At 44.1% G+C, this 9,213-nt stretch overlaps 1 protein-coding gene across 2 annotated transcripts in view; it reads left to right on the top strand.

Moving 5' to 3' along the window:
* Positions 1 to 2,122: 2,122 nt before the first annotated feature.
* LOC135115905 (histone acetyltransferase p300-like) overlaps positions 2,123 to 9,213 on the top strand; it is an 82,536-nt gene continuing 75,445 nt past the window's right edge. Inside the window, exon 1 of one of the 2 annotated variants that reach the window (XM_064033020.1) lies at positions 2,123 to 2,915. The gene's annotated coding sequence lies outside the window, so the exon portion shown is untranslated. The other variant, XM_064033022.1, reaches the window with a different exon arrangement.

Below are 9,213 nucleotides of genomic sequence, written 5' to 3'. Positions count from 1 at the left end.
CCTCCTCCTCCTCCTCCTCCTCCTCCTCCTCCTCCTCCTCCCCAATCAGTCAAGAGGGGATTGCCTCAGACAGGAAAACACGTTCTGTGAGTGGGTAGGACTTCACTAGGTCACAACTCCTTTCAGCCAATCACGTGTTTCTCTAGTGTTCAGTGGACCAATCACAGGCCTTTGTGTCTCGCTCTTAGCCAATCAGAATGGTCCATTTTGTTGTAATTACCATGTGTTGATTCTGAGAAGTTTCCAGTTACCCACATATTCTCTCTCTCTCTCTCTCTCTCTCTCTCTCTCTCTCTCTCTCTCTCTCTCTCTCTCTCTCTCTCTCTCTCTCTCTCTCTTGTGGTGAAATACTTTTTTTTTCTTTTAGTCCTTTCTTATCTCTTTTCTTTTCCTTAAACGTTTTTCCCTTTATTTATTCTGTCTTTTATTGTATCCGTTCTTTCCTGTTTTCCTTCCCATTCCCTGTATTGTAAATTTTTCACTCCAGTCTTCTTTTCTTGTCTTTTCGTTTTCTTTTTTTTTTCTTTTCGCTTCCCTTCTCTTCTTGCTCCTTCTTTTCACTCGGTTTCTTCTTATTTTTCCCTTTGTCTCATCTCTCCGGCGTCTTTCCTTCCCATTTTTCTTTGCTGGCTCTCTCTGCTTATTTGTTTCTCTTTCCTTCTCTTTATATTCCCTATTTTGTGTGTCTTATTCCTTCCTGTTCTCTTTCTCTATTGTATTTCTTTGATTTTTTTAATTTTCTCTCATACTTCCTCATTCTTATCTTATCTATCATGTTTGTCCTGTCCATCTGTTTTTCTTCCTTCTCTTTTCTGCCTCAGATTTATCATGTTTGTATTCTTTCTTTATCTTTTCCTCTTTCGCATCTCTATCTTTTTCTCTCTCTCCTCTCTGTCCTTGTTTTTACTTCCCATGTTTATCTCATCCCATCCTTCTCCCTTCCTTCTTTCGATATCATTCGTTTCCTCCTTTCTTTCTCCTCTGCTTCTTCTTCTTCTTCTAAACTATCACATTATGTTTATCCTCTCTTCTTCTCTTCCTTCTTTTCTCAGCCTCTTGTAAATTTTACCGTTATCTTCACCTCCCTTTTCTTTTTCCTCCTCCTTTTCTCTCATTTCTTTATCTCCCTCCCTTCTAAAATACATCTACTCTTTTATGCAGTTCCTTCCTCTCTCCTCTCTCCCGTACGTCTACTATCCTCCTCCTCCTCCTCCTCCTCCTCCTCCTCCTCCTCCTCCTCCTCCTCCTCCTCCTCCTCCTCCTCCTCCTCCACCCCCGCGGCGCCTTGCTATCAGCGACTCAGGATGGTACAAGTGACCGTGGACAAGGACCGTACATCCATCAGGACTAGCCAATAGGGAGAGAGGGAGAGAGAGAGGGAGAGGGCGGTCCTTTGGCGGCGGCTTTGCGGGACGTTGACTGTTGGGAGGACAAGGTTATTATTTTAGAGAGAGAGAGAGAGAGAGAGAGAGAGAGAGAGAGAGAGAGAGAGAGAGAGAGAGAGAGAGAGAGAGAGAGAGAGAGAGAGAGAGAGAGAGATGCACGTTACATTAGGTTTGTCTTGCTTTAATTTAGTTTGGTTGGGTAGGTTAGGTTAAATGAGAGAGAGAGAGAGAGAGAGAGAGAGAGAGAGAGAGAGAGAGAGAGAGAGAGAGAGAGAGAGAGAGAGAGAGAGCCACGCAAATTCCAGCTGCACTTAGGGAGCCACGAGGCGTGCACAAGTACACCCTCCGGCCACCTGCTGCATAATTAAAGTCACCTGAGGAACGGGAGCAGGCGGCGGTGGCAGTGATAGTGGTGATGGTGGTGGTGGTGGTGGTGGTGGTGTAGGGAGGGAATGGTATTGGTTCGTTCACAGGAGAGAGAGAGAGAGAGAGAGAGAGAGAGAGAGAGAGAGAGAGAGAGAGAGAGAGAGAGAGAGAGAGAGAGAGAGAGAGAGAGACAGACAGACAGACAGATGTTAGGAGGAAGAGACATCAGAAGATCAAAGATTAGAGAAAGAAGATACATGTGTGTCTGTGAGTGAGCAGAGAGTGAGCAGAGAGAGAGAGAGAGAGAGAGAGAGAGAGAGAGAGAGAGAGAGAGAGAGAGAGAGAGAGAGAGAGAGAGAGATGCAGGAGACTGAGTGTGACAGTGGGTGGTGGCCGGAGGTGGAGGGGAAGGAGGTGGCGACGGAGGAGAAGGAGGAGGAGGAGCAGGAGCAGGGGGAGGAGAACAAACCAGCACACAGCAGCAGCACCAGCAGCGGGGAGGGAGCCAGGGCGGGCGGGACTCGAGGGAGGGGTGGAGGCAGAGATTCAGTGCGGCCTCAGCAGTGGGCCGGGTCGGACGTGTGGAGCGTGCGCGTGTCTGTGGCGGTCGAGCCTTCACGTGGAGGCGTTCGTTCGTACCCTCTGTTGTGTAGGTCCCCCCGGGCCTCCTGCACCTGTCCCCCGCGCCGCCAGGGCCAGGCTTTGGCACTCTTTTATCGCGCGTCGGCACATCTTGGCGGTGATGTAGAGATTGGAGTATTTATTTGGCAGCGAAAAGTCAAGAGATCGATGGAAATAAAGTAGACGAACCTTTCATGCCTGGAAAGCTCGTGTTGTTGTTCCCTCTCGCGGGCTGAGGTGCTCTGGCTAGGCCTGGACGCCTGCTGGTCGGCTGGACGCTGCAGGAGGTAAAGCCGCGTCAGTATCAATAAGATGATCTGCAGTGATCAATGAGCCATTTATAAATTATATCGGCTCTCAAGTTTGTTGCACGTCGACGAGAAAAAAAAATAGTGTGAGGCCCTGCAAACCAATCTAGAAAAGCAGGTTTACTTCTGAGCACAAAGACTGACACAAGTTTGTCGCTATAACGAGACACACAGGTGACAATGTCGGCTTCCCCGGCGGCCCTCTAGGCGGCAGCTGATTGGACGGCCAGCGCAGGTGAGTGAGGAGCCCCGTCCCCGCGTCGGCCAGGTGGGGCGGGGCGGGGCATCTTCTAGCAGTCCGTCACCAGGTGTTGTAGTCGAGCTAACATTACCATGCATTCGGCCGCCGTGACCAGTCGACCCGGAATATTAACAAGGGTAATCCGCTGTGGCAAAAAACTCCCGCCAGCAAAAAACGCGGTAAAATGTAAAAGAAATGTGGCAGAAGTTCCCATAATTTGCCCAAGTTTGTTCCCCGCGCGCTAATATTTGCTGGGTGGAAGTTCTCTACGAGCGATTTGATTCTCTGAAAATTTAATGCGAGGCCAAACACATTTATGGTCTACGTGTTAAAATTCCCCGCACGTTGAGCGAGACTTTGCGAATCATGATAAAATGAATATTATATGAAGCAGAGCCATGATAAATGTTGAATATCTCAAGTTTTCCTGGAAATCTGGAATAATGGGCGGCAGGATAGGTGACGTTAGATTATCCTTCAACTCTGACTGTCAATTTATTTTATTTACAACGGTGCGAAGATGCTAATCGAGCAGAAGACAAACCCGCTGGTGCATTCGTTAAAGCAACATTGCGGTGACTAGTGGGCTGGGAAAAGACTGTCAATCTCTTGGTCCAGGAAGCTTTGCGGAGGGGCGGCGTAGGTCACCCGAAAGTGATGGAGTTTGCGATGCCGTTCCGGGAGCTTCCCTCAACTGTGACTTCTTTTTTCCCGTAGCGGCAGCAGCGTTCTGGCGTTTCCTTTTCACTGATAGACAGATAGACAGCCATTCCTCCGCCGTCTTCCCTCTGTGCCGCACCAGGAGAACGAAAGGTACATGTGTTCCCTCTCCCCTCCCTTCCCCTCACTTAGCATCCCTTAGAGTGTCGACAGGTAGAAGGTTAAGAGTGACGGTGATATCTCATTAACTTAAACCCTCACCTGCCTCACCCGTATATCCAAGCCTCCCTCCCTTCACCGTACCCTCACCTGTAGTAAGTCTTCACCTGTTGAACTGAGGACAGGTGAGGGACAGCCCTGAATCGTCCCATCTTACAGCCATTACAGGTTAATTACCCAGGTGTTTCCCGCATCCGTCGCTTCAGGTGGAGTCTAACAGGTGCGTTTACCTCACATACCGAGGGTCCTGTTAATTGTTGACCTGTGTGGGTGTTTGCCGCCGCCAACCACATCAATGCGGGTGTCCATACTTAAGATCCCAGTTGGTGATAAGGAAGCACACAGGAACCATTGAAAGTCTGATAATTCCTTGGTCTCCGTTACTTGCTTGCGTGTCCGGAATAGTTGCGTGCGTGCGTGTGAGTGCACCGGGAGGTCGGGTCGTGTCGGGTCGAGCTTGCCCCTTGGGAAGTATATTTTTCCAGTGAGGATCTTAACTTTTGCTTCTCGTGGTTACAGTTTTGGTCAGAAACTGAGGTACCTTCTGCGATTACTTCCTTTGTGTGTGGTTTCTTTCATTCTCAAGTTCTTGGATAAGTCAAGAATTAGTGTCGGATTTTGTAAGAAGACTGTCAGATTTTGTAAGAAGATTGTCAGCGGATCAAAGGCTTTGAGTCTGAAGGAAAACGCAAGGCACAGTGGAAGGGAATGCAGAAGTTAACTTGATAATCTTCCCACGTCTTTGCCTCTCAAGATTGATAGAATAGTTCGGCGCATGATTAGATAAGAAAAATTCGTAAATGTAACTAGAGAATAACGGAATAGTTACGTGAAAACAAAAATATTTAAAACTAGACAAATGACTTGATTTCTGACCGCGTCTTTGCCTCTCAAACTTAACAAAATAGTTCGGCGCATGATTAGATAAAGAAAACTTGTAAATATAACAAGAGAATAATGCAAAAGTTACATGAAAAATAATAGTAATTAAAACTGAACGAATCATTTCATTACCTCTCAGGCTTATAAAATACGTAATCCGGCGCATGATGAGCCAGGAAAACTCATAAATGTAACTAAAGAATTAACGGAAAAGTGACTTGAAAATAATAATGAATACTGTACTGATGATTCGATACCTGGCCGCGTCTTTACCTCTCAAAGTTACAAAACAGACAGGGAAGTGAATGATGGAGCACCTCAGCGCCATTACCACCTGTAGATTTTATTTCTGCTCATTAAAGTTATCTTACGTCGCTGAAATGAAATATATTGTCATTACGAGTCGAAGAGGTAAGATTAATTAAATAAACGTCGGGTGTCTAATTTTCCTTTTGTAACTAGAAAATAACTCATTTTTGTGTGCCTGTGTATGAGTGGCTGCCGTATTAAAGAACTATTTTTCACCTCATAAACAAAAGCTAACCAGGTTCCTAGTATAAAAGACAGGCAGTTTGAACACCTCTGTCCTAAATAACACCAAGTGCCTGGGACAAGTAAATAAACAAAATATGGTGCATAGTTTTGATAAAAGAGTGATCATAATCTGGCGCCTGGCATAAAAGAGTGAGAGAAATAAACAACGATAAATATTGCGACGCAGAAAAATAACCGTAAAAGTATGTAAAAATAACAGGAAAACCAATAAATATAACAAGAGGAGGACAGAAAAGGTACATGAAAATAATTATAATAAAATTAGACATAAATACAACAATGTTTACTTTCCTTACCAATCAGGTGACACTGTAATGAAGGAAGTGCGCGAGGTCAGGACAAAATCACTCCCCTCCACAATAGAATAACAGAAAAACACGTGAAAATAATAATAATAATGATAAAAATAGAGGGTAAATACAACAAATTTTACTTTCCTAATCAATTAAGTGACACTAATGAAGGATACGCCCGAAATCAGGACAAAATCACTCGCATCCACTAAATAACAGAAAATTACGTGAGAATAACAATAATAAAACTGGAGGACAAATACAAGAGCGTATTTCAATTAGGTGCCACTGTAATGAAGGAAGCGTGCGAGGTGGGGACAAAACCACTCGCCTCTTCTCTTTGTGCACACGGAGGCGCGGTGTTCTTTTTACGCCTCACTCATATAAGGCTGTAAAAATAATTAAAGACAAACACTGAACGCGCTGCATATCGATCGTCTCTCCTGGCTTCGCTCACCGGGCCGCCTTTCTTCCCCTCGGCCCAACGCCCATTTTCGCCCACTTTTCATTTGGCTTGGAGTGCTTCCCTGAATATTTCGATCGACTTAGTCACGAACGTCGAATGCACGTTAGGTTAATCGTATTATTAAACTTCATATGGTGGGTAATTTAACGTTATTATAAGTAATGGAATATAAACAGTAATTGTATATTGTTCGGTTAATCGAGTTATGGGACGATGGCATTGGATTCCACAACGATAGTATTTTTTTTCTCCTTTTTCGCTCTTTTTAATCCTTTTTTTGTGTGATTTTTTTTTACGTTTTGGATAATTTTTACAACGCTGGCATATTTTTAACTATCTTCTATTTTTGTTTTCCTCTTTGGCCGTGAGCGTTTAGGATAATTTGTTCACGACGCGTCAGTCACGAAGAAGGTTGTTGGTGGCGTGATGCGAACCGGCGGTGCTCATGTCTGGCGTGTTGGAAGACTCGAGTCATGTCTTGTCTTGCTGCTCGGATCAATTTGCCGCTCAGATGACGCCTCCTCCGCCCGCGAGACAGCCAATTTGCAACGTGAACCTCCTTTCTTGTGCTCTTTAGACGTGCTAGTACAAAACATTGATTTTTTGATTAAGGAGGTGTTACGGCCTGTCCAACGTGGCGATAACTTATTTGCAACGTTAATTCCCTTATGTTACTTATACTTTACTACAAGAATCATAATTTTTTGAGTGAGCGAGCAGAGGTGGCGGTCTCTCTTACCTGGCGATTTGTAATTTGTATCGTTAACTTCCTTGTTTTATGCGTTACTACATGAATAATACTTAATGGAGTGAAAGAGCAGGTGTGACGGCAACTCCTACCTGCCGATAACTGATTAGTAACGACTATCTTGTGTTACCTGTATGATGCTATAAGAATAATAATGGACTGAGAGACCAGGTGTGACTTCTACCTGGTGATAATTGATTGATAATGTTGATATTCTTTCTTGTGTTCCTCATGCGATGCTACAAGAATAATGATGTGACTTTTCTACCTAGCGATAACTGAATTGTAACGTTAACTCACTCCCTTCTGTTAATTACACATCACTACAAGAATAATGACTGGTGGAGTGAGTGGCTTGATGAGACGGCTTCTCCTAATTCATGACGATTCATCTCTAATGTAAACTCCTTCCTTTTGTTATTTAAGCACGCATTCTTAAAGCTTATAATGTGGAAGTCCTTTTATAGCTCACGAAATCTTTAGAAGTGTAGTTACCTGCATTCTACTTTCTATTTCCTCAGTGATAAGTTCCACAACTCGCTGACAGTCATTAAACCAGACACTTGGAAGACCATAAGCAGATCTGCCCTAACACTGAGAGGAAACGCTAAGCACAGTGAGAGTGAATGCTGTATATTACTTGCCTATCAAAAATAACCATACGGTGCTTTAAGAGTCACGATTGGTGGAATGGGCAGGTGTGATAGCCTCCCACCTTGCGAGAGCCAATTAGCAACGTGAAACCGCTTATGTGCATTGCTCTTAAAGGCATTACGTGAAATTTCTAACGTTATTAAGTCTACGTGAGATGTCCGTTGCTGTAAAAGTGATTACTGATTTTGTTAACTGACGTGAGGTTCTTTTCTAAGTCTCGACACGTGGTTTTCAAGTGAAGGACCTTTTGTATTAAATGAACGTTGCTGTTAAGACTCGATTGATTTTCCGAGCTGATGCGAGTTTCTATTCTGTCTTTCAACACGCGATCTTCAGAGTAGAGTATGTTTTGTAACTGAGTGCGCGTTGTAAGCCTTTTAATTGATTTTGTGAGCTGATGTGAGGTTTTCTTATACCCTTCGACACGCGATTTTCAAAGTGAGATGTTTCGTGTAACTGAATTTACGTTACTAGACTCTTAATTGGTTTTGCGAATTGATTTCAGTTTCTTTTCTACCTTTCGACACGCGATTTTCAAAGTTAAACCCCTTAAGTAACCCAATATACGTTGAAAGACTCTTAATTGATTTTGTGAATTAATCTCAGTTTCTTTTCTACCTTTGTCACGAGTTGTTCAAAGTATAACCCCTTACATATAATTGTATATACGTTTTAAGACTCTTAATTGGGCTCTCTCCTATCTTCGACACGCGCCATTCAAAGTAAAACACATGAAGTTACTAAATATACGGTGCTGTTGGAGTCATGATGAGTGAGCGGGCAGGTGTCCTCGTCACGCAGCAGTCCCGGCCATAAAGCAGCCGTGCGGAGTGACTAATGCACCTCTTTAGGACTGAGCACAGGCCAGACCGCCCTCATTCACACCTGAGTCACGTCACACCTGTTGGTTCACTCCTCACCCACCGCTGCAAAAAGACCCGCCAATAAGACATTCATCCCATCCACCCCCACCCACCCAGCCACCCTCGCCACCCTCTCCCTTAACCTATTTACCCTAACGCACGCTTGCCTTTCACCACGCGGGGAGTCCGTTTCTCCCTTTATAAAGCCATTAATGTACCCTTCAATCAACCTCTTAAAGGGCCGGTTAGTTTCTTGAACCCTTCGCTTTCCCTTCCTCTCCATAATATAACGTCCATTTTTTTCCCCTTTTTTTGTTTTTACTTTCACGTATAGACTCTATCTCTTCATAAATCATCAAAACTGCCTTTAATCCGCACCGGCACGTCCCAAGCAGTTTATTGATGTCTCCCCTGCCTGCCCCTCACCTTATCGCCCGTCCTCCTCCCCGCAACTAGTCCTTAAGGGGGCGCGGACTCCCCAACCTACCTCTCCTCCCTTTAGCTAAGTCCTCAAGCGTTCAGTCTCCTGTTGTCGCGTCTCCGTGTGAAATGTTTCGTTTTATCGTCTAAGTTTTATGAGTGTTCATGGTGGTCGGTTCCCAGCCATGCATTCACTGCCTTGTTATAATGGAGAGAGATGAGGGAAAAAAATGTGTATAAAAAAAAGAAGGTGGCTGCGTTTAAATTTTTGCATCTAAATAATGAAGTGATTGTCATGCTTCGAAAAATTTGGAGTGGTGTAAAAAAAAACAAAAAACGATTAAATAGACCCGAGTCGCTTTGTTTAATGCCAACGTGGATAAATAACAAGGAGGAATAACAAAGAGCGGTGAACTGAGACACTGAGAATAAACGAGTTGAATTAACACTTTTTTTTTTTTTTTTACTAAGAGGTTTTAATCAGAGTAAAGAGACAAAAGAAGACTAAATAAACTAAATCCACAATCCCATA

Source organism: Scylla paramamosain, chromosome 30, assembly GCF_035594125.1.
Source record: "Scylla paramamosain isolate STU-SP2022 chromosome 30, ASM3559412v1, whole genome shotgun sequence".
Taxonomy (NCBI): domain Eukaryota; kingdom Metazoa; phylum Arthropoda; class Malacostraca; order Decapoda; family Portunidae; genus Scylla; species Scylla paramamosain.
This window is presented reverse-complemented; position numbering and strand designations above follow the sequence as displayed.